This window comes from Heloderma suspectum, chromosome 4, assembly GCF_057233095.1.
Source record: "Heloderma suspectum isolate Gila_16-S chromosome 4, 16-S_ref, whole genome shotgun sequence".
Classification (NCBI taxonomy): Eukaryota; Metazoa; Chordata; class Lepidosauria; order Squamata; family Helodermatidae; genus Heloderma; species Heloderma suspectum.
The window spans coordinates 279817757-279844101 of NC_139461.1; the positions used below are offsets into that span (position 1 = coordinate 279817757).

The window sequence follows — 26345 nt, forward strand, 5'->3', positions numbered from 1 at the left end:
CCATCGCAAAAGTCTCAGGCTGGGGAACTGACAAACTGATGGTGTGGAAATGAAGGAGCACAAAACACCCACTTTTTACCTAAAAAGGGATGGAAAGACACAGCAGAGCCCCTCAAATACAAAACAGCCACTGAAGTGTTGCACCCCCACACTCACGGGACTGCACAGCTGCACATTTCAGTAAAATGGCAAAAAAAAAAAGAGGGCACAGCGAGTCTGTAAGGGAAGCACGAAGTATATCGCGAGTGTATCACAGGGTGAGTGTATCACAGGGCATGCTGACTCGAAGCCACATTGCTGCACAGTTGTGACAGGGTGGGGGGTCAAAGCAGTGCCATATAGATGTGGCCCAGATATTAAAAATGATCAAAAATATGTTTCAGATATGAAATCCCACTTGATCCTGTGGCTGAGTATTAGGTTTCCTGAACTGTTAACCCCACACACCAAATATGTAATTTATCTTGTGTTTAACATATTATAAACATATATAAATTTCCTATGTGTTCCTAATATGTTCAACTTATTATGAAGCTGCTGTATACTGAGTCACAATGCAAAACCCTGAGTGATCTTGGCAAACTGCTTTCCAGTGTTTGGTTAGGTTGGGGAAGTGCAAATTTAGTGAGTTTGCATTGAAATGCAAACCAAACAAATTTCTCACCCATCCCAAATATGAGGCAGCCTTCTACTGAGACACCATGCAATCCTAAGTGAGCTTGTAGTGTGTAGATCATCTGCTGCTCCCAAAGCCCTGCCTGGCATGCACTAGCCAGGGCGAGAGGTCTGTGTGTGTACGTTGGGGGAGGGCAGGTCATATTTTTCCATGCTGTGCATTTTTGTTTTTCTTTTATTCCCCCCCAATGGCTCTAATGAGGAAGAGGGATGAGTTTTACCAGCTCTAGGCTGGCGTAGAAGAGGAGACTGATCTTGGGGTCTCCTTGGTCAATAAAGAGGCTTTGGATCCAGCATATCCAAGCCTGCCTCCATCCTGGCCCTTCTCTCAGAATGCCCCATTTCAGGGCCTTCTTCAGTGGTAGATTTATGCCTGCAGAACTTTCTGCAGGTGTAACTGGGACCTCTGGGATGAAGATCCTTTTCTGGCTTATCTTAACCCTCTCAGAAGACTGTCCCTGGGAGTTAGGCTCTCTCTGCCCAGCCATTGCTCCATCTAGTCCTGCGCTGTCTACTCTGACTGGCAGTGATACTTCAACAGAATTTAGGAATTAGCAGTTTCCTTCTCATAAACTGACAAATTATGCTGAAGCGCATGAAGGCAGACAACAATGAGAGTTTATGCTTAATTAGTTCCTGTTTATTCTATAATGGGATGATAAAAATGACAATACAAACACCTACGTTTAAAATTTACTCCTTGTACATTATATGCTGAAAATCTAAATAAATGTTCTTAAAATAGCCATTCTTGTTGTGTGCGCACATGCGTGCGTGCCCGCATCTGCACATGCTGATTTTTAAAAGGAATAAAAAAGAGTCTTGTGAAACCTTAAAGACTAGCACATTCATTATGGCAGATATGGCCATCCCAAATCATACACTGACACAACCAGGAGAGAGTCCTCTACGAGGCACTCTAGCATCACATCCACCCCAGTGCTTTATTTCAGCTTTATTTCTGATTGATATGACTGACCTCAGGCAGGGTGGTAGTGGAGATTTCCTCTATTGAATCTCCTCTTCAACATGAGCTTCCTTCACATCCTTACTTGAAGGGGTCTTCACACAATGACTGGGAAGCAGGGCTAGGGCATTGGTCCTGCCCCTAGAATCAGGGAAACTGGCCCACCCCACGGATGTCAATATTAGTTATTTATTTGAATCTAAGTGAATCTGCAGTTATGTTTAACTTGGCACAGGGTTATATTGAATCTGCTAATTCTACTATATCTAAGGATAGACAAATTTGTCAGTTTTGCTTTTTCCCCCACATTCAAATTGTTTTAATCTCAAGTTCATTCCATCTCATTAATGAAGACATTTGCCAGTTTTGGTCCGTTCTTATCAAAAATCGAACTGAACAAAATTCTTGACCATCTGCACCGGCCCAGTTCAATAGGCACAGCTATTCCCAGCATGGAGAGGACCGTGTTGTACCTGCCTTTCATGTAGCTGTTAAAGATGATGAGCTGTCAGAAAAAAGAGGTGGCAACCCCCATTCAGCACCATAAACATGGCTGAATACACAGGGAGTCAAACCCAGACTTGAAATATAATAAATGAATTGAAATCATTTATTCATTCTTGGGGTCATCCTATGAAGCTGATTTGGTGGGAGATTCAGGACAGATAAAAAGGAACACTTCTTCACACAGCACATAGTTAAACTATGGAACTCACTACCACAGGATGTAGTGATGGCCACCAATTTGGATGGCTTTAAAAGGGGGTTGGACAAATTCCTGGAGGAGAAGGCTATCAATGGCTAGTAGTCTTGATTACTATATGCTGCCTCCAGTACCAGAGGCAGTACACAAGCAGCTGGGAAACATGGGTGGGAGGGTGCTGTTGCGCTCATGTCCTGCTTGTGGGTTTCCCATGGGCTGCTGTGTGAACAGAATGCTGGACTAGATGGACCCTTGGTCTGATCCAGCATGGCTCTTCTTATGGCTCTTCTTATGAAATGTTGTTTTTATTTTAGATATATGTTGCTGTTGTGCGTGTTATTTGTTGTATGTTATTACATGAATGGTTTTATATTTTATATAATGCATTTTAGGGGCCGCGGTGGCTTAGTGGTTAAGACGCTGAATTGCAGACCAATTCAGCAGGACAGCAGTTCGAGACGCGAGTGCTGCGTGACAGAATGAGCTCCCGTCTTCAGTCCAAGCTTCTGCCAACCTAGCAGTTCGAAAGCAAGAAATTGCAAGTAGATAAATAGGTACCGCTTCGGCGGGAAAGGTAACAGCGTTCTGTGCACCTCGGTGTTCAGTCAATGCCGGCCACATGACCACGCAAGCGTCTTCGGACAGCGCTGGCTCTTCGGCTTAGAAATGGAGATGAGCACCACACCCTAGAGTCAGACACGACTGGTTGGGGACACCTTTACCTTTTTACCTATTTATAATGCATTTTAATGGTTTTTAATTTTTGTGAACCACCCACAGAGCTTCAGCTAGGGGGTGGTATAAAAACATAATAAATGACATGATATGAAGAGATAAGTTCTCAAAACCCTCTGCCTGGATGGGCGAATCTGTCACTTTTGCTTGCTCCCACATCCATAATTTCATCCGTAATGAAATCCGTAATGAAAATTACATCCACATCCGTAATTTTGCTTTGCTCAAGGATGTGGATTTACATCCGTAATCCACATCCCTGAAAGGTTGTCACAGAGAGGAAGGCCAGGATCTCTTCTCGATCATCCCAGAGTGCAGGACACAGAATAATGGGCTCAAGTTACAGGAAGCCAGATTCCGGCTGAACATCAGGAGAAACTTCCTGACTGTGAGAGCAATACGACAATGGAACCAGTGACCTAGGGAGGTGGCGGGCTTTCCCACACTGGAGGCATTCAAGTCGAGGCTGGACAGCCATCTGTCGGGGGTGCTCTGACTTGGATTCCTGCATTGAGCAGGGGGTTGGACTCAATGGCCTTGTAGGCCCCTTCCAGCCCTACTACTATTCTATGGTTCTATGAATTTGGAAATCTCAAGTTCTTTCCATCAGGTTTATGAAGAAATGTGCAAATTTTGGAAAGTCCATGTCAAGAAATGAACTAAACAGATGAATATCTTCCAGTGGCAACAGAAGCAATACAACAGTGCAGTGCCATGGTTAATTACACGTCAGGGAAAGCCTGGCACTTGAGCAAGGCACCCTCAATAGGCTCCCTCTTCCCCACTGCCATTGTCACCAGCTGCTCTTGCTTCTCCTCCTCCTCCTCGGTACCACTTGCTTGCTTGACAGGCAGGGAGCCAGTGAGCAAGTGGGAAGTGGCATCTACTCCTTCTCACCATCACCACCAGGGCTGGCCCTAGGATAAACAGGGCCCTGGGTGAGGAGTGCCTTTGGTGTCTCCGCCCCCTGTAGTCAGTTTTTCAGGGCCACCCAGAATAGTTATGGGGCCTGGTGCAGGTGTGGTATCCGTTGAGAACAACATTTCTCAAAATCTTGATCACTCTGCCACTGCACTACAGTCTGCACAAGCCAAAGTTTGAAAGGCCACATTCTGAGCAGTGGCAGTGCTCTGTGCAACACAGCAGAACTATTCCAGGTTTTACTTACAATATTTGTGTTTCGTTTTGTAGCAGTTCCTATCTTTTGGTAGGCATTCTTTATTTTAGGATATCCATTCTTTTTAACTTTAAAAATAATAAAGGTTATCTATTTTAATTTATAAAAAAAGTTATAAATTAAAACAGTATCCAGCTGATCTTTTACAGCGTACGGCTTTATTATCATTTATATAGTGCTTATAGTGTTTACAGTATTTGAAGTGCTGAGTGCTTGGTGACGTTGCCTCAAAGTAAAGCTGTGTTCCACTGATTTTTACCTAGCACAAAAGACATCGAAGTGGAATTTGAAAAAGAAACATACTTTAAAGCTAATTGAAGGAAGACCATTTTTGTAGTTAGTACCCAAACAATCTGTAGAACCTTGAAAGAAAGGTTACAAACAGTTGCTTTTTGCCACCCTAGCTCACTGCAGACAGTACATTAAAAAAAAAACAAAAAAAAACAGCCCCTGAGCTCAGCTTGGCGCCTCCCTCAGCTAAGCTTGGCTCCCTTCTCCATTCGGCACGCTGGGCAACCACCCAGTTCACTCACCCTTAAGGACAGCCCTGACCACTGTTATTGTCTGGGGCATAGAAAGAGGCAGGTGAAAAAGCAGGTTGTAATGGTGAAGAGGAAGAGCAATTCCAGGGGCCTCTTATCAGTGGGATGTGGGCCCTGCTGGGATGTGGGCCCTCACCAGGAGCCCAGCTATGCCTAACCTTGACACCAGTCCTGCCAAGTGATGTACCCTCATACACAATTTGGGCATAGAACCATTACTCTGTCAGCCAATCAGTCTTTATTGTTACAACCATAAATCACAACAGAAAATGCTTTGTAAAAATAAAAGAATAACAATTAAAACAAAACAAAATATTCAGAATAACAATAAAAAATATCTATCTCATTTGTCATACTGCTGAGAAAGTAGAAAATTGGTTCGAATTTTAGAAGCTGACATGGTGAAACCCGCCATTGCCTATAGGGTCAACCTATTACGAGAAGCCAGCAGGAAGTCAATTTTCTGCAATTCAGACTAATTAGCTTTCCCCACAAGAGCTGGATTAAAAAACTTAGTATGAACTACAGAAAAAGTTGGGCAATAAAACAAAACAAAACAAAACGTCAGGCACGTCCTTTTCAGAACCACTACAGCATATTATTAACTTGAAATGGGATCGCTCCAGGAAAAAGTTTCACACTACAAAGGTGAAGGCTGAGTTGGGCCTTGGATCAGAAGAGAGGGGAAATGAATAGCTAGGGAAACCAAAATAGTTGCAGTGATGGGGGTGTTTTGAAGCAAGAGAGGGAGAAGGGAATTGGCAGGGACTGTAGGACTGGTACTTAAGGAAGTGGCATGGAAGGGCTGAGATATGGTATTGAGGAGGATAAATGGGGAAACAGTGGGGCCAAAACAGACATTACTTTAAAGGCATAGCTAGTAGCTATGTCTTTTTAACATTTTTTATGTTAGAGTAGGAACAGAGGGCCCAGTCCAGACTGGGACCCCAGTATGAATGGTAAGGTGCTTTAGCCCAATCTGGATCAGACACCTTGCACTTGCAATTTCTAGTGCAAAACAGCGATCAAAAAAGCAATCACAAAAGGATCACTATTTTACTCTAGAAATTGCAGGTATGCCTACCCCCACCCCTGATCGGGATTGGGCCCATACTGAGGCGGAGGGTTAAAGCGCCCCCCAGACACACACACACTAGGGTCCCAATCCAAACTGGGAGCTCAAGACATAGCTGCTAACTACATGTTTAAAGTAATGTCTGTTTTGGCCCCGAGTCTTGCCGCTTTTATTTTCACAGAATTTTTGGCCTGGACTTCTTAGGTAAAATAACTTGAACTGCTTAGGAACTTGAACTGCTCTTAATCCCTGTGCTCAGTTCTAGGCCCCACACCTATGTTGATGAGACGGTGTGTGTATATGTATATTTCTTTTGTTAATGGATATGTGTTCCTAGCTGAGGAGAAGCATAATTTGGAAAGTAACAAATGAAAGGTCGCCCAGCTAGATAGAGACAGCCTATCGCCATCTTGTGGTGAAATGAATCTTCCGTGTTGAACTATAACAAGCAAAGATAGTAGGGCTGCTCCATGCCGGTGGGCTGGGTGGGTGGGTGGGGAATCCAAAATCCACAGCTGGGCAATGCGTTTATTGGGACCAACCAAAAGATTTCGGGTTCCCAGAACTCCTCCTCAGGCTAGATGGTACAAAAGGCAGAGGATGGGGGAAGAAACAAAAATGTCCAAAACTTAGACCAAATGTCCTGGCCACAAAGTCTGCATTTTAGTCTCAGGATAGAGATTGTAGATTGAGGGCACAATTGTATGCATGTTTAGACATAAAAACATCCTGCAGCTCCCAGCATCCCTCAGCCAGCATGGCTGGCTGGGAATGCTGGGAGTTGTAGGATGTTTCCATGTCTAAACATTCATAGGACTGCACTCTGAATAAATTAGTCACTGCTAGGTGCTGCAGGTATCAGATTACATGTAGGATTCCAGGACAGGGTATCAAATATTTCTGGTAAGCAGAGAGCAGAAGTAAAGAGTAGGGATGCTGGAGAAATCTGCCACGGACTCTAATGAGGCTGGATTCCAAAGAATCCAACCCCCAAAATCAGCAGTAGAACAGCTGCACTTACCTCCATGTCTGGAGGAGTTCCCAAGGGGCAGTTCTCTAGCTCCCTAAAAAAATGTGATACCCTAATGGTAGCTGCCATTAGCTTATCGCAGGAAAGTTACAGCCATAAATGGAGTATTGTATGCCATTTGCGGCTGTAAAGCACTTACTCTTACTTAAATACAGCTGTAAACAGCTGCAATTTAGGTTAAAGTAAGTGCTTTACAGCTGCAAATGGTGTAAAATATGCCATTTACAGCCATAACTTCCCCACAATAGGCTAATGGCAGCCACCATTAGCGTACTTTGTTTTTTAGAAGGCTGGAGAGCCACTCTGGCAGATGTGGCAGGGCTCCGGAGGACTCTACCGGGCCCCAAGCAGCCTGAACTGCTGGCATCGGACCCCCGGGGTGGGGGCTTCATACATCCCTAGTAGAGAGAAACATGACAGTCTTTTTATTAGCAAAGCCAGAGAATAAGTTAAAATGATGCACTAGATAAAAAAGCCAATTGAAGCTACAATGTATAGTATTGCCTAGTGGCTGGAGGATGCATGAGATAAACACCATATTTAGCTGTTCAGGGTGGAATCTACCACCAGAGGAACATTATTTTCTGCTACTTGAAATGGCAGAAAATAATGCAAATGCATTAGTATCTCTTCAAGTGGCAGAAAATAATGTTCCTCTGGTAGTAGATTCCACCCTGAACAGCTAAATACGGTGTTTATCTCATGCACCACCTAAAATTAATCTCAGGCTTTGCTAATAATACTTTTTCTTTACCTTTGCTCTCTGCCTACTCAGAAACCTGTGTGTTTTGCCCAAGGCAAGAGACAGATCTGGGTTACGGCCAGTTTTCAGAAGTGGGGATCAGCCATTGCTTCTTTGTCCTAGAATCCTCAGTGTAATCGGATACCTGTAGCATCTAGCAGTGACTAATTCATGTTAATCTACATTACAATTTCCATCTTGAGACTGGGTCTAAATGCAAACCTCATGGTCACAACATCTCACCTAAAGTTTAAACTTTTTTGTTTCTTCCCCATCCTCTGCTTTTTTTGCACCATCTATCCCGATGAAGAGTTCTGGAGAACCTGAAAGCTTGCACACTCTTCTGTGACATTTTGGTTGGTCCAAATAAAGGTATTGTCCACCTGTGGGTTTTGGAAAAACTATAACACGTGGTGCACCCTGCAATGCGGAGGGCCCCAGGGCTGCTTCTAGACTAGGGATGTCAGAGAAATCCAAAATGGATTCAAATGACTTCAGAATTCTATGAATTCAACCCACGGATTCTGCAGCACACTGTTATCTTTTGAGCTGCGCAGATTCCATGGACTTGAGGGACATTTTTTAAAAACTTTCTGGGATTGTTCACACATTTAGTCACAGGAAAATTTGAAAGCTTTATGAATCACTAATACATACACCATTTTTTAAAAGTAACAAAATTGTATATGTCTCTGATCTTCCTTTAGCCTCTGCTGTGTAGCATTCTTTTTTGTGTGTGCACTCTGCTCATTGATTGTACACTGAGCTAAGCGAAATGCACAAAATGTTATGCACCAAGGAAAATTAAGTAAATTGCAGATGTTTTGTGTAGTTTTCCAAATGTGGTGTGTGTGTGTGTGGGGGGGGGGGGACAAGAATCTGATTCTATCAATGAACAGACAATGGAATGAAAGATGCCTGACAATCTGCAAAACACACATGGAATAGATTAAACAAAAAATGTACAACCCTATTCTAGACAAGACTTTTATTGTGCCCTACCTCATTCACAGGGTTTTACAAAGGGTCCAGACAATAGTATGATCCATTTGTAATCAATGTCTGTTTTCCCATTGCCACATTTGTCATTTTACTAACTGCAAAATCGGGGAAAGAGGGAAAGAACAGAACAGCCGTGCAATTTGTTTCAGCAGGTGGACAGGAAAACATGGAATTGAAGCAGGGTGGGAGGGACTGACATGTTGCATGATATGTTAGGGGTGTCTCTCCTTTTCTATCATTTGCCATGCATTTCTGATTGCAGAAAGCCCTTTCCCCTCTCTCAAGGCTTCCCTGATTCTGCAAAGCAGAGAGAGGTCACACTGAACACAGCAGCACTTATTTCTGTACAAAAATGTATAGGACCTGGCTGTAGGGCTGCAACCCTCTTAGTGGGGAATACTGGGAGTTGTAGGACTTTTTTCTATCTAAACATGCATAGGATTGTGCCCTTACTGACACTTTATTTATTTAGGCTGCAATCCTATGCATACTTTCTTGGAAGTAAGCCCCACTGAAAACAATGGGTCTCACCTTTGAGTAGACATGGATAGGATGGACAGAGATGACATAGTGGATAAACTAGCAGTTACAGGAACTCTGGGGGAAAGCGACCATGTTATACTTGAGTTCTTGGTTCTAAAGGAAGCAAAAGCTGAGTGTAGCCAAACGTGTACCCTGGATTTTAGGAAAGCTGATTTTAATAATGGTAAGTAAGGTCCCATGGCAAGCAACTCTAACAAGAAAAGTAGTCCAAGATGGGTGGGAGTTTTTTAAAAAGGAAATTTTAAAGGCACAATTACAAACAATTCCAACAAGAAAAAAAAGTGGAAGACAACAGAAGAAGCCAATGTGGCTTCACAAAAAGCTTAGAGATGACCTGAAAACAAAAAAGCATACATTTTGTCAAGATTCCCTTAGCCTCCACTCACTTTAATGCCCAAACATATACAGACAAGAGGCTTCCTCTTGTGTCATCTGGATTCCCCATAAGCCTCTGTGAATGAGGCCAGGTAATGGCACTGTCAAAAACTTGTCTGGAAGCATCCTTAGATGCATTGAAATCAATGGGATTTATGACTAACTTTAACCCCAATTGATTCCACTGGGTCTCCCCTAAGGAGGTCTGAGTCTGGATCCAACTCATTGAACCAAAGGAGCCCCTTCAAAGGGTGGGAGAAGGGGCGGGTGGGCTGAAGATGTAAGAAAATTCTGCAGTTTCTAGCCAAGTTGTGAAACTGATCAGAAAAATTAAGTGGCAAGTTTGAAATTGACTAGAAAATCAAGCAGGCAAATGTCCTAGCCTGGCCTGATATCAACCAGAAAAAAATCACAATCTACAGCTCTATCATAACCCTGTTTAATTGGACATAAGGCCGCAATCCACTTGTCTTGTACTGCATATACTCTTTTTTAAAAATAGTAATTTTAAACACCTACCCCCCTAAGATGCTAAATGGTGCTGAGAAGCACCTGCTTCAACTTTTCAGGAGAAGGGTTGTGAAGAGACCATGAGTGGTCAATGGACGAATGGGAGAATGCAGCACAGGACAATGCTACCCACTCAGCTATCTCACATATATCATATGGATGTAACAAAGTGAGTTATACCCCACACATCCCAAAAGTGCTGGACCTCCTGAAATGTGAACAGTCAATGGGAATTTTGCTTTTAGCTTACAGGAGATGAGCAAAGATTGTCAGCATTAGGGCCCTCTCTGGAAGCACTCCTGCTCAGGGTTCCAGCTAGGCAACCATGCCCTTTTCCAGGGTACGCTATTACATTCCCTTTCTCTGTTTCTCACAGTCAGTCAGCATGCTCAGTGAAGTCCTCATTGGGCTGGTTTTGTGGTTCCCCCTTAAGTTTCCCCCCCTAAAGATTGTTTATACTTCTGTAAACCTTGAAGTTTCACCAATCCTTCTGATACCTTACCTCCCTCTTGTGCGTGGGTGATGCCATTTTGGCTACATTAGGCTACATTTAGAGAATGAGTTTGCTATTAGGATGCAGGATTTATTGGCTGTACATTTCTTCTTTGGCTGGGTTTCATTCACATGGGATCTAGAAGGGTTTTGGAGTAATGTATAAGTGTGTGGCTTTTGGACACCACATGCAACATGGAAGTAATGTGTTATATAAGAATAGGTTTGTTGTTTATTCGGTCAGTCGCTTCCGACTCTTCGTGACTTCATGGACCAGCCCACGCCAAAGCTTCCCGTTGGCCGTCGCCACCCCCAGCGCCCCCAAGGTCAAGTCTGTCACCTCCAGAATATCATCCATCCACCTTGCCCTTGGTCGGCCCCTCTTCCTTTTGCCTTCCACTTTCCCTAGCATCAGCATCTTCTCCAGGGTATCCTGTCTTCTCATTATGTGGCCAAAGTACTTAGAATACAATGATTATCCCAACCAAAGTCTGTAGGTTTTATTTTACTGCCGTAGACCTAGATACAGGAAACAGATGTAGTCTCATGGTTGTTGGCAGGGGAGACGAATGGGAGAATGCAGCACAGGAGCACCAGAGCAGAAGATGTGATTCCCATACTGTTGCCATCCCTTTAAAATGAGAAACAAAAACGCTGGACCTGCTACTGTGCCTTTGACAGCTGCCTGCCCTGCAGAAATTAAGCAGACCGATCTTTTTCTGGGATAATGCTACATAGGTAAAAAAGCTTCCCTTGCTATTTTTTTTGTGTGCTATGGTGTTGAGAACCCCAACCCTCCTTTTCAGCACCTCCATCGTGCAGGGGTGCTGGTCCTTCCTCTATTCTTGAAATGAAACAGAAGATACACACTGTGACCAGATGGAATAGGACTTTTGCAGTACTTAATAGGGATTAGTTTCCCACAAAAAAAATTTGCCACTTGAAGCAATCTTTGAGGCCCTATACAGGCAAAAAGTTTACTTCCTGTCATTCTCAAAAATCCCAAGCCACTTACTTAGGTGCTTGAAATGGAGCTGAGTTAGCTCCTTTGGAAAATCCAGTTCCTTGAAATCACATTGCACAAACCCATTTCCTACAAGGTAAATTATCTTTCAAATTGCAGGGAGCCTCTTCTTGCAAAGTAGTGACATCTGTTAGATCTGACAGGTGTCTGTATGTGAGAAAAAGAAGCACAGGGTTGGGCTGGTTTAAAACCTGTGGCTGAGCTACCCGTGTGTGCTATCAGGTGTTTAATGAAAGGAAGCCCAGGAGATACATTTCTAATGTTCCCATAGGCTGAGACAGCAGTAACCTGGTGATTCTTGTTGTACAGACTCCTCCCCTCACTCAGGTATGAGGAAAACAGGAAGAATCAGGTAAGTGGGTGGAGCTCACAAAAGATGTATCTGTAGGAAGCAGTCTGCTGGATCCTAGCCTTGTGCCTGTTTCAAAGTCCAAGAATCACTGAAGCAAGATTAAAGCACTTCAGGTAATGTGAGTGGCAAGTACGGTGAGCAAAATCTTGTGCTGGGGTGTTGTCTATGTGTTCACATAAGTAGCCATTGGGGACTGTTAATGGTAGATACTTTTTTTTTTAGTGGTTTGTTTGGAAAGTGTTTGAAGAGTTTCTCTAATGCAGCACATTGACTGAGATGCGAGACTTCTGTGTGTAGAAAACAGTTTACTGTGTTGCCTAGTATATGATAATGGGGAAATAATTCAGTTTGTGCTGGTGTTTTCCTATATATAATATAGGCAGGCTGGGGCTATCATGTTAGACTTTAAATTGCCTTCTCTTAGGGAAATGTAGTGAAACTAAAGAGCTGTATGGCTTGTTTTTTCATTTTATTAGGTCAAAAGTGATATGATTTGTTCAGTGTTCGTTGACTAATAGGCGTGTATAGCAACTCTGTTATTGCTCATTTGTATAAGTGCCCTTTGTGGAGCTCCATGCCTACCACCCATTTAATCTTCACAAATGCCCTGCAAAGTAGGTTGGGCTGAGAAATGGCGGCTGGTCCAAAGTCACCTAGTGGGCTTCGGACCACTGAAGAGCCGTGCAACTAAAGAGCTGTGTGGTTTTTCATTTTATTGTGAAAGGTCAAAATGTATGATTTGTTTGGTATTTATGGACAGATAGGTGTGTGTCCACCTAACTCTGTTACTGCTCATTTGTCTACCTACATTCAAGGGAGCTCATGGTGTCATCCATGTCCCCCACCCATGTTATATTAACAATTGCCCCGTGGGGTCAGTTAGGCTGAGAAACAATGGGCTTCAGACGTTGGGCCGGTCACTGTTTCTCTGTCGAACATAGCATACAGGGTGGCTGTAAGGATAAAAAGGTGGAGGGGAACAGGAGGACCATTCATGCCATTCTGAGCTCCTTGGAGGAAGAGTGGGGTATAATGCAATGATAAATATTCTATCCATTCAGAGAATTCTGTTTATCGTCTTCCCAACTTTTTGATTTTTCGGCCTGAACTGTGAAATTTTTTGTTCCACCTAAACCTTTCTTCTTAATTAGCCTCTGTCTGCTGCACAGTTCTGTGGGAAGAGCTGAACTGCTGTGTAATATCGAAACCTTGTTGGGCTGTCTGACTCCTGGCCCTCTCTTGGCAAGCACCCTTTCTGCCTTGTCTCGCTCCATCCTCTTATGTTGCACTGTACAATATTAATGCCAGCTCTAGAGATGCGTTGGTCCTGCTTCCCTGCAGAAATGCCTTGGAAGAGACACTTCTGCTGTGCCAGCTGATAGCCTGTCTATATAGACTGTTTTCAAATGGTGGTATCACACCATTCATTCATTACAGTTTTGTACCGCCCAATTGCCGAAGCTCTCTGGGCAGTTTACAAAGATTAAAACCTGAAAAATACATTATAAAAAACTTTTACATGCAAACAGACAACACACACGGAGACACATGTATATCTAAAACAATTTTAAACAATCAACAATAAGAAAAATCTAGGACCTGATTAAAACCTGATCACGTGCTGCCAAATGTCAATGGTTTTGCACTTTGTATACTGTATTTTTAATGATTTGTAATTTTTGTGAACTGCCCATACAACTTCAGCTATGGAATGCCATAGCAATCTAATAATGAAATAAATGAAAATGAAATGCCTGTTAGGGCAGTTCCAGTCGAGGTGTCTGATGCTACATTCTGCCTGATTTTGTGGAATCAGTTCAGTTGTTGTGGCCTGAGGATGTGGACAAGGTACTTGCAGCAATGTGACTGACCACGTGCCCTCTCAATCCCTGCCCCTCCTGGCTAATAAAAGCTAGCCAAGGGGGTATGATTGGGTAGGTCCAGGGAGTGATAAAGGCTTCCCTGCAGGAAGGGTTAGTCCCTGCTGTCCTTAAGGAGGCAGTAGTGTGACTACTCCTGAAGAGGCCCACTCTGGACCCAACTGTATTAGACCATACTGCCCAGTCACAACTACCCCTTTTCTAGGGAAGATACTTAAGAGGGTTGTGGTGGAGCAACTGCAGGCACTCTTGAAGGGTACTGATTATCTAGACCCATTCCAGTTTGGGTTTGGATCTGGTTATGGGACCAAATCAGCCTTAGTCGCCCTGATGGATGACCTTTATCGAGAGAGGGACAGGGAGAGTGCAACCCTGTTAATTCTGCCCAATCTCTCATTGGCTTTTGATACCATCAGCCATGGTATCCTCCTGGATTGACTCTGTGGGATGGGTATCAGAGGCATTGTGCTACAGTGGTTCTGGTCCTACTTATGGGGCTAATTTCAGAAAGTAACCTCGGCTCCTTTTCCTCAGCTCCTTGGCAACTGAGTTATGGGTTCCCGCAGGGTACCATCTTGTCCCCAATGTTGTTTAACATCTATATGAAGCTGCTGGGAGTGCTGGGGGATCCGGGGCTAAATGCCATCAGTATGCTGATGACACACAGCTCTGTCTCCTTGTGACATCTGAATCAGGAGAGGCTGTGCAAGTCCTGAATCAGTGCCTAGACTCGGTAAGGGGCTGGATGAGGGCCAATAAACTGAAGCTGAATCCTGGCAAGAGGGAAGCCCTGTGGGAGAGTGGTTCCTGGGTCTGGGAGATAGGCTCATTGTCTGTTCTGGATGGGGTTGCACTCCCTCTGAAAGATCAGGTCCGCAGTCTGGGGGTACTCCTAGATCCATCTTTGTCACTGGAGGCCCAAATGGCCGCTGTGGCTCAGAGTGCCCTTTACCAGCTACGGCCTCTCCTGGACAGGGATAGGTTGACCACTGTGGTACAGGCATTAGTAACCTCAAGTCTGGATTACTGCAATGCACTCTATGTGAGGCCACCCTTAAAGCTGCTCCAGAAGCTGGAGCTAGTGCAAAATGCAGCAGCTTGTCTGTTGTTAGGAGCTGCCCCTTTTCAGCATGCAACTCCTTTGCTGAGGGAACTGCACTGGCTGCCTATTCTCTACTGGGCCAGGTTTAAGATATTAGTACCAGCGTACAAAGCCCTAAACAACTTGGGACCAGGATACCTGAGAGAGTGCCTTCTTCCTTACCAACCTTCCTTACCAACTGAGGTCATGCATCCTCGTGGTTCCACATGGACCCATGGCCTGGACCCATGACCCAGGAAAAGAGCCTTCAGTGTGGAATTCCCTGCCTTTGGAGGTCAGGCAGGCACCAGCGTCGTGTTCCTTCCAGTGCCTCCTGAAGACATTGTTATCAGTAGTGTAGTGGCAAATTCAGAAATGCGGGGTCCAAGCCAGAAGGAAAATTGTTGTTCAGTCGTTCAGTCATGTCCGACTCTTCGTGACCCCATGGACCATAGCATGCTAGGCCTTCCTGTCCTGCGCTCTTTCCCGGAGTGTGCTCAAGTTCATATTCATTGCATCGGTGATGCTATCTAGCCATCTCATCCTCTGTCGTCCCCTTCTCCTTTTGCCTTCAGTCTTTCCCAGCATCAGGGTCTTTTCCAGAGAGTTTTCTCTTCGCATTAGGTGGCCAAAATACTGGAGCTTCAGCTTCAGTATCTGTCCTTCCAATGAGCACTCCGGGTTGATTTCCTCTAGGATTGACTGATTTGACCTCCTTGCAGTCCAGGGGACTCATAAAAGTCTTCTCCAGCACCACAGTTCGAAAGCATCAATTCTTCGGCGCTCAGCCTTCCTTATAGTCCAGCTCTCACAGCCATACATTACTACTGCGAAAACCATAGCTTTGATTATACGAACCTTTGTCGGCAAGGTGATGTCTCTGCTTCTTACTATGCTGTCTAGGTTTGCCATAGCTTTCCTCCCAAGGAGCAAGCGTCTTTTAATTTCATGGCTACAGTCACCGTCTGCGGTGATCTTGGAGCCCAAGAAAGTAAAATCTGTCACTGCTTCCATTTCTTCCCCTTCTGTATTCCAGGAAGTGACAGGGCCAGATGCCATGATCTTCATTTTTTTAATGTTGAGTTTCAAACCAGCTTTTGCACTCTCCTCTTTCACCCTCAACAAGAGGCTCTTGAGATCCTCTTCACTTTCTGCCATTAGGGTGGTATCGTCTGCATATCGGAGGTTGTTGATAATTCTCCCAGCAGTCTTAATTCCGACCTGTGATTCATCCAACCCAGCGTTTCTCATGATGTACTCTGCATATAAGTTAAATAAGCAGGGTGACCATATGCAGCCTTGTCGTACTCCTTTCCCAATTTGGACCCAATCGGTTGTTCCATGTCTGGTTCTTACTGTTGCTTCTTGACCCTCGTACAGGTTTCTCAGGAGACAGGTAAGGTGGTCTGGTACTCCCATCACTTTCAGAATTTGCCACAGTTTGTTGTGATCCACACGATCAAAGGCTTTAGCGTAGTCAATGAAGCAGAAATAGACGTTTTTCTGGAATTCTCTTGCTTTCTCCATGATCCAGTGAACATTGGCGATTTGATCTCTAGTTCCTCTGCCTCTTCGAAAACCAGCTTGTACTTCCGGTAGTTCTCGGTTCACATACTGCTGAAGCCTAGCTTGTAGGACTTTGAGCATCACCTTGCTGGCATGTGAAATGAGCGCAATTGTGCGGTAGTTTGAACACTCTTTGGCATTGCCCTTCTTTGGAATTGGAATGTAAACTGACCTTTTCCAGTCTTGCGGCCATTGTTGAGTGTTCCAAATTTGTTGGCATATTGAATGCAGCACTTTAACAGCATCATCTTTTAGGATTTTAAATAGCTCAGCTGGAATACTGTCATCTCCGCTAGCTTTGTTGTTACTAATGCTTCCTAAGGCCCACTTGACTTCACTCTCAAGGATGTCCGGCTCAAGTTCAGTGACCGCACTATCATGGCTATCAGGGACATTAAGATCTTTTCTGTATAGTTCTTCTGTGTATTCTTGCCACCTCTTCTTAATCTCATCTGCTTCTGTTAGGTCCCTGCCTTCTTTGTCCTTTATCATGCCCGTCTTTGCACAAAACGTTCCCTTGAGACCTCCAATTTTCTTGAAGAGATCTCTAGTCTTTCCCATTCTGTTATTTTCCTTGATTTCTTTGCATTGTTCATTTAAGAAGGCCTTCTTGTCTCTCCTTGCTATTCTCTGGAACTCTGCATTCAGTTGGATATATCTTCCCCTTTCTCCCTTGCTTTTCGCTTCCCTTCTTTCCTCAGCTATTTGTAAAGCCTCATCAGACAGCCACTTGGCTTTCTTGCATTTCTTTTTCTTTGGGATGGATTTCGTTGCTGCCTCCTGAACAATGTTACGGACCTCCGTCCATAGTTCCTCAGGCACTCTGTCTATCAGGTCTAATCCCTTAAATCTATTCCTCACCTCCACTGTATATTCATAAGGGATATGATTGAGGTCATACCGGAATGGTTTAGTGGTTTTCCCTACGTTATTCAATTTAAGCCAAAATTTTACAACAAGAAGCTCATGATCTGAGCCACAGTCAGCTCCAGGTCTTGTTTTTACTGACTGTATGGAGCTTCTCCATCTTTGGCTGCAAAGGACATAATCAATCTGATTTCGATATTGACCATCTGGTGATGTCCATGTGTAGAGTCGCCTCTTGTGCTGTTGGAAAAGAGTGTTTGCTATGATCAGCGTGTTCTCTTGGCAAAACTCTATTAGCTTTTGTCCTGCTTCATTTTGTACACCAAGGCCATGCCTGCCTGTTATCCCGGTGATTTCTTGACTTCCTACTTTGGCATTCCAATCCCCTATGATGAAGAGGACATCTTTTTTTGGTGTTACTTCTAGAAGGTGTTGTAGGTCTTCATAGAACCAATCAACCTCAGCTTCTTCGGCATCAATGGTTGGGGCACAGACTTGAATTACTGTGATGTTGAATGGTTTGCCTTGGATTCGTACTGAGATCATTCTATTGTTTTTAAGATTGTACCCCAGTACTGCTTTTCCCACCCTTTTGTTGACTATGAGTGCTACTCCATTTCTTCTAAGGGATTCTTGCCCACAGTAGTAGATATGATGGTCACCTGAATTAAATTCGCCCATGCCTGTCCATTTTAGTTCGCTGATTCCCAAGATGTCAATGTTCAATCTTGCCATCTCATGTTTGACCACCTCTAGCTTATCTTGATTCATTGATCTGACATTCCAGGTTCCGAAACAATATTGTTCTTTACAGCATCGGATTTTCTTTTCACCACCAGACACATCCACAGCTGAGTGTCCTTTTGGCTTTGGCCCAGCCGCTTCACTCTTTCTGGCGCTACTTGGAAATACCCTCTGCTCTTCCCCAGTAGTATATTGGACGCCTTCCGACCTGAGGGGCTCATCTTCCGGCGTCATCTCTTTTAGCCTTGTGATACGTTCCATGGGGTTTTCTTGGCAAGACTACTGGAGTGGGTTGCCATTTCCTTCTCCAGTGGAGAATATAGGAAAATATGAGAGGCATTATGCCTCTAATATTGTGCATATTAAGCCTTCCTGGCCCCAAACTGTGCATACGTGCATTTTTTAAACTCCCCTTTTTACTCAGAAAAAAGGCTGCAAAACAGCGGGTGCTCACCAGATGAGGTCGCACTGAGTCCAGGAGGGCGTGAGCGGGCACAAACCAGGATAGGGCTCGGCAGACATGGTCCGGGGGTTACAGGTGGGAGTGTGTGTGCCGATGGACTCCCGGACCCAGTTGGGCGCCCGCGACATCCCTAGTAACAACTACACACTTTAAAAGGCTAAACGGAAACATTATTTTCTCTAAGGTTTGCCATTGACTAGGTGACGGAAAGTTGGACCATCTCCTTCTGGTTTGGGGTGAAGAGAGCCTGAGAATGCAAAAAGGCAGCAGTCTAGGAGTGAAAGACTTGAGTGCAGAAAGGATTGTGCTCTTTTTGGAAATGCTGGTGCCTGCTCATCACTAAGTGTGCTCTCCTTGCTCAAGCAGGGGAGAGGAGAGCTTTGTATCCAAAGTACCTTTGTGTCCTGCAGGTACCTAGAGTGTGAATAAACAAAATAAACCCTCAATATGGCTTTCACTGCATTGGCACTTCAGTTGTATTGACCGAGTATGATATGAAGTTGGGATTCCTCATCTCTGCTGCTTTCTCGCTCATCCTGACAATACCTGGCTGTTGTGGGAGGAGAGCAGCACACCTTTGCGGAATCTCTCTCTTTCTTGCTGCTTTTAAAGACACAGGGGCTCACTCCTTGTTTTAGAGTTCCTACTTCCTTTCCTGGCAGGGCACCCATGCTTTTAATTCATGGGTGCAGAAGCTTTGGCTCTCCTGGGTTCCCCAAACAGCTTTGCCTCCTTTACCCTGACCACTGATCTTTGATGGTTTCCTGGCCTTCGTGCAGGCTGAAATGCCTCTCCTAAGGGTTCATTAATGGGAGTAATAGCTTCAAACGAAAATATGCTGTTTAGTTTGGTGTTTTGTCCTTATCCACCACTGGAATGCCGCTCATAAGATCCTTTCTGAAATGGAAATTGGCCTTTGGGTTGAAAGAGGTTTGCATCCTTGCTTTAATTGTTAACAGACAGAAACACAGCTGCTATATTCTCTCCCCCTGCCCCAAGAATGGCAATGCAGTGATAGAGAGAGAGCACTTATCTGTTGAATTTCTGTTACACATATCCCTGGCACAAAAACACTGTCCACCCTCTGTGGATTATAAATGATGGCAGCACCCTTCCTAAATTGGGATTAGGGGCCTCTTATGCTGGGGATGTTCTAATTGTGAGACCGGGATATTACCTCTGAATGTGTGTACTCTGTTGAATATAAAGCGAGGTCCTTTCAGTGTGCTTGTGTTATTTGCTAGTCTACAAGGTGCCAGAAGACTCTTTGTTAATTTTTCTGCAGCAGGCGAATGCTGCTATGCGTCTGGAAAATGTTTCTCTTAGTAACTTTCCCACAAATGGATAAGACACCTGCTGTTCCTGCTAGTTAAAAGAATGATCTCCCTTTGATTCTTACACAGCTGAGTCTGGGAAGGGTTCTAAAGTCCTACTTCCATGAGGCTCCGTGGCTCTGAAACTGGTAATTTATTAATGTGACCTCATAGCTCTGGCCCGCTGGAAATGTTCCTCTCCCTTTTTTGATCTAAAGGTTGATAGAGACCTAGAGTCACTGATAAGCCCATCACAGCATCATCAGCTGCCAGCATGACAAGTCAGATATACAGTAGGTTGACGTGGCTTTCTCAATGAATTACAGTGGGCCTAGGGACCTCCTGTTCTCGCTCCTATTGTGTAGCAACAGAAGATATTCCGTCCCCCTCCTTATGTTCTTCTTCCCAAATGAGCCAGTGCCATATTTTAGAGCATATCCCCTCCCCACCCCAAATGCATCTATCTAGATGGCATTCTACTATTTTTAGCTTTTGGTGTTGGATCCTGTAACTTCATCACCTTTTTAACTTTTTCAGCCCTGGGGCCTGCCCACCATTTAACTCCAACCTGCAGGTAATGTTGCCGGCATCTCAGCTGTCTCTGTTAGAGAGCAATCCTATGGTCCTTGGGTGAACATCCCAGGGACCATAGGATGGCTCTCTCTGAGTCTGGTGACAGTGTTCCGACCTCAGAAGGGGAAGTCAGAGATCTGGCCCCCACCCCTGCTCCCTTGCAGCTGGCACGGAGAGAACTGCGCCAGCTGCCTCTGTGAGGTTGGAAAGCCAACTTCAGAGAGAGGGAAAAGGGGGCACTGTGGTGGGTGGGGAGAGGAGGAAACCAGAGAGGCCAGGATATGATTTATCCTGAGCCTCCTCCAGCCTCCTTCCTTCCCCCTCCAAAGTGCCCTCACTAGATGGGCTGAGAAGCCCATCTAGCAAAAAAATCAAAGATCAGAAGATAAGGAGGCAAAGATCTCCTCCACCACTCCTCCCACCCCGGTGGCTTCAGCCTGGCAGGGCATAGGCTCTCGGAAGCCTCTGAGTTCAGACACTTCTGAGTAGCGAGGGCACAGTCCATAGGACTGTACCCTTACAACAGTTTGATATGTGGATGTTAGCAGATGGTAGAGGCCATCACTGTGATGTGAAACGCTTCACCTCCTTCAGCACACTGAGCTCATGTAAAAACATCTTTTACGGGACAAAATAGATCTTGAGTGACCCTCACAACATTATTTGGATAAAACAACAGATCTCAAACAAATTCTGGAAAAGAGGCTGAAGTGCTCAACCTCTCCTTCCCCCACCACTTTGCCAATTGCCCATGCTTCTCTACATAAGTTTGTTTTGCAGTTTCCTCCTGTGTTGATGTAGCCTTCTCCCACCTGGCGCCTTCTAGATGTGTTGGAGTGCAACTCCCATCATCCCCAGCTAGGATGGCTATTGACTGGTTGTGGACGATGGGAATTGTGGCTCAAAACATCTGGAGGCTGGGGAAGGCTAATCTAGAATATGGTTCTGAGATAACTTTCCCTGCTGTGGGTTGCCACAAATGCAGAATTATCATTTCCCATGTCAGAGAATGCGCTCAAAGAGGACAACTGCATAACAAAACCTTTGTCTGACATAGAGATGCATTGATAGGAAAAGAGTCCCGCAGTTGACTTTTGTTTCACTGTAGTTGCTTGTGACCTGGAACCATTGTCCTTCACAATGTAGCAACTTGCGTGTGTGTATACACACCCACCCACCCCATATGTATATACACTATTTCCAGATACTTTCTAGAGTTGCCTCAAACAGCTGAGTTGAATATAAAAGTGGAGGACAGAGAGGGGAGCTCCAACAGCTTCTGTGCTGTGGGTTGTGAGCTTGCCTGTGGAGCTGCCAATTAAACAGCACTGAAGAATGCTCAGCTCAGCAGGTTACTGTGGTGAGGGGACTGTCTCATGACCTTCTCTCGGATCTACCCAGCATGGAACTGACAGAGGTACTGAAGCTTCCAGACCCAGCAAGAGCCTCTCCCCCCAGTTCTAGGAACTGCTTTATCATTGACATTCACAGGATAGAAAAGCCAATGGCTTGGGGCTCTCCTCTCTCTTATGCTTAGGAAGGGGAAGCATGGTCCTCCTGGGATCATTTGGGTCACTGTAGATTCCAGAGGGACTTGTGAGATGTTGGGGAGCAAGATCCATTCTCTCAAATGGCTCAGTAGAGGTGGGTTTCTTCCTAGGGTGGGAAGCAATGTGAAACTGCCCCGATCTGGCTGGGTAAGCAGCAGCTTTCTCTAGTGTGTGCACGCTTGTATCTGAAATATTCTACGCTTGGCTGTGGGCATTTTCGTAGGTGTAAGCATTTTGCGTGTTCAAAGACAATAAATGCAAAAGTATTGTTGTGGGGCATTCAGACATCTTTCCCCTAAAGTAGGGTAGCTGTTGCAGGGAAATAGCATCTTCCCAGGATGCAAAACAACGGTATTTTGCTGCCGGAGCATGCCGTTTCTTTCTTCCAGCTGGTGTAACCATTGTGTTTTGGAATGCTGTGTGTACTCATGCAAGAGTGGTATTCCATTATGATTGATAATAGCGAGGTGCCTTTAATTTTTTTTTTTTTAACTACCTTGTTAGTATGACACAACCTTCTTCAACTGTCAAGCTATAGTTGGTGCTGCAATAACACCATTGGTTTTCAGTGGCAATATTTAGTCAGGTTGGAGGAGTTGCCGCATATGGCACATTCTTTCAAAATGGAGGCCAAGTTGGTTGCTTGGTTGTTGTTATTTAAGTTCTGTTATGGTGATTACACCTTCTGAACAGGAGGATGGGCCTATAGCTTCACTGAAGTTTGACTGTAGGGGAAAATAAGGCCCAAACAGTGCACCAAGTTGTCAAGTCTTTTGGCATGTGAGCACAAACTTGGTCATATAATTGCAATATTATATACTCCAATGGCCCTTGTATATAGGACTGGTCCAAGATGTTTTGCTGCCTGAAGTGATGGTCAAGATGGCACCCTCCTCTTTTCCATATACAAAAGTCAACTGGACTGGCAGTTGAATCTTACTGCAATGCTGGTGGTGGGAAAGCCTCCTCCACTGTCCTTCAACACTTTGCTGCTACACTCCAGAGTCTGCTCCCTGAGATGGCCACCTCACTCTGCCTAATGGCAGGACCAGCCCTGCTTCCATACCAGGCTTACTCCTGACTTTTTTCTGGCACTTGTTCCTGGTAATCCACTGCCTCTATTTTGTCCTTTGGTTGCCCTTTGTGGAGATCTGTAAAGTTCCTGTGAATTGTTCAGATTTTAACCCCCTCCTCCAGGTGTCTAGAGGTTAAAGCTGCAGTTCTATGAATTTTTGCGCCCATGTAAGCCCCACTGATTTGGCAGATTCTTGTGTGGATCTATGCAGGATGCACATCACATGTTCTGAACCTGGATATGTGTGGGTATACATTTGTAACCTTCTGTGCAAAAGTTATAATCAAATCACGGAGGTCAGGGGTGAGGTCAAGAGACATAATTCCAATTTCTCTTCTCCTCTTCCTCCACCACCACCATGCATATATTTATTAGGGATGTACATCAGATTTTGCCAAAGCCTGAGCCAAATTGGGCCCCTTCAGATAATTTCTGGTGCTTCCTGAGGTCAAGTGGGTTTCCCTCAGAAATGACTCTGGACTTTACATGAGGCTTTGTTTCCAGCTTTGGAAAGGCAGACTGTGTGTCCTCCAAAATAGTATATTTTGCTTTTGTTTCTCTAAGCACTGATCAGGTGGGAGGGATTTGGGCTGAGTAACTGACAGGTCCACCTTTTAATCATAGGGCACATCTTATCAGGGGCTCTCCAATCTTTGTGCTTTGGGGGAGGGCAAGGATGAGACCTTGAGATGGGCATTCTTCCAGTGCTACCACCTTCACAATGAAAAAAGCTTTAAACTGGTTTTCAGCCATCACATCACCGTAGCCTCTGCAACTATTCTTCTGAAACTCTGTAGGTTACTTGCTTGGAAATACCTCTATGATTTTCATGCGTATTGCCCCCCAGCCAAAAAAATAAACAAACAAACAAGGAGAGGGAAGGGAAGCAAATCACTCACCCCTCCCAAATTTTAGGGCTTCCCTTCCACATGAACCACTAAACCTATCCTTCTGAAACTTTGCAGGGTTTTTTTTTTGCTTAGGACCACCTCTATGTAGTCTGTAATTTTCAGGAGAATGATCCACATGGAACATAGGGGTATAAGTGTGCCTTTCTTTGGACAGCCTCAAAATGTCAAGGCTGCTCTTGCACAAAAAATTCCTGCACCTATTCAGCTGAAGCTCGGCAGGATTAATCCCCTTAGAATGGACAGTGGTATCTCCAGATTTCATCTAATTCTGCCAAGAAATAAAAAAAAGTATCAGCAATGTCTTTAAAAAGGTGCATAGCACAAAAAACCCTGCACCTATTTTTCTGACATTTTGCAGGTGTAATGTCCTCTGAAGGGATTACTATTCCTACAAATTTCATCCATTTCTGACAAACATAAAAAATGTTAGGGTTATTTAAAAAATTTAATGGGTGGCATGAAAACTTGTATTTCCGAATCTCTACTTGGGTTCAGTATGTTAGTCAAAGTGGATGGCCTCTGAATTGGTCCAAACAGAACTGAACCATTTTCTGAAGCACCAAAGTAGAGTCCAAGTTGAATATTGTGGACAATTTTCTGAATCTTGACTTGGGTTCCGTACCCAAGTCAAAGCAAACGGCCTCCAAATCTGTCCAAACAGGCTTTGTGCAGTGTACTGGAAGTGTTTTAGAATATTATAGGACCATTATTGCATGTCTTTAATCAAACTGATAAGTACTCTCTTTGCTTCTTAATGCATAAATGTCTAATAAAGTGTTGGAAGATAGGACAGTCTCAGTGTGCAATGCTAAACAACATTGTGTACCAGATAAATCAAGTCTCTGTGATGCTGCTTCCTGATTAATGCCCTTCTGTAAGGTAATCAAGTGAGAGTCAGCTGAATAGGTTAACAGGGGGCGGGGGCAGCCACATATTTTCTAGGATATCCTTTCAAATGGGCTCATTTTAATGAGAAATGGAAAAGGATGACCTTGATGTGCATGAGTGGCTGGGGGTGGGGACTGCTGCCAGGCTAACACCCTTGGGAATGCATCCCTGGGAAAATTCTTTATTACATTTATACCCCACCTTTTTTTCCTCCTTAAGAAACCCAAGGGGGCATACAGAATCCTCCTCCTCTCCATTTTATCCTCGCAATAACAACCCTGTGAGGTAGGTTGGGCTAAGAGTCTGTGAGTGGCCCAAAGTCACCCAGTGAGCTTGCCTTCCATGGCTGAGTGGGGACTAGAACCCGGATCTCCTGACTCCCAGTCCAACGCTCTAGCCACCACACCCGCTGTCATGATGCTCGTGATGTGCAGTATACTACAGGTGGGGAACCCCGTTCAGCTTGAGGGCCAAATTCCATTTCAGAGAAGCTCTTGGGGACTGTGTTCTAGTGGTGGGTGGAGCTTAGGGATGCTGGAGAAATCCTCTGCAGACTCCTGTGAGGCCAGATTCCCAAAAATCCGACTTGCAGAGCGTGCAGCAGACCGGCCCCCCTTACCTGCACGTCTTCTGGATTTTGCGGGGACGGCTCTCTGGCTTTCTATAAGCAAGATAGTCTAATGGCAACTGCCATTAGCCTATTGTGGGAAAATTATGGCTGTTATTGGTGCATTGTATGCCATTTGCAGCTGTAAAGCACTTACTTCGACAGGGATGCAATTTAGGTAGAAGTAAGTGCTTTATGGCCACAAATGGCATAAAATATGCCAATTATGGCTGTAATATCTCCACGATAGGCTAATGGCAGTTGCCGTTAGCCTATCTTGCTTTTTAGAAAGCCAGAGAGCTGCCGTGCAAAATCTGGGGATGCACAAGGGCTCCGGGGAAATCCGCAGCACCCCAAGCAGCTCGCATTTCCCCGTGGTGGACCCCCCTGGACCAGATGTTGGGGAGTTTGCCCATCCCTATTGGGGCTGAAGACAAAAGGGGCAGGACCAAAGGCAAAGGGGGCAAGGCCAAAAATACCAGCATGTTGTAGCTAAATGCATTTACTGCCAGTAACTGAGGCTTAGGAGAGGTATTTCAACCTTCATAGTACAAACAGCACCACCCTTAATTTGACTCTGCCACTTTCTATAAAATAATCCTATACAGCCACACTATACAAAAAATAAAATAGAGTAAAATTAAAGTTAAAAATCATCCCTTATACTGAAGGGTAACTCATCTGCATGGATTGTGAATGGATGTTGGTCTATTCATCATTTTGGCAACTGGTGTACATGATGCCCTATTTCAGCATGCTACTGCTGTTTTAATTGTATATTGTATTCCTTATTAATTGGGCGTGGTTGTTTACCTTATTGTTTCCTTTTTAACTGGGAGTGATTGAAGTAGCCCTGCTTTGATTCTGTTTGCAGGCAATTTCC

At 44.6% G+C, this 26345-nt stretch overlaps 1 protein-coding gene across 4 annotated transcripts in view; it reads left to right on the forward strand.

Moving 5' to 3' along the window:
* LPIN3 (lipin 3) overlaps positions 1–26345 on the forward strand; it is a 74272-nt gene that overhangs the window by 2167 nt on the left and 45760 nt on the right. Inside the window, exon 2 of one of the 4 annotated variants that reach the window (XM_084853963.1) lies at positions 2738–2919. The gene's annotated coding sequence lies outside the window, so the exon portion shown is untranslated. Of the gene's footprint in view, positions 1–2737; positions 2920–2959; positions 3051–11239; positions 11307–11942; positions 12058–26345 lie in introns of those variants that run through there. The other 3 variants (XM_084853966.1, XM_084853965.1, XM_084853964.1) reach the window with 3 other exon arrangements.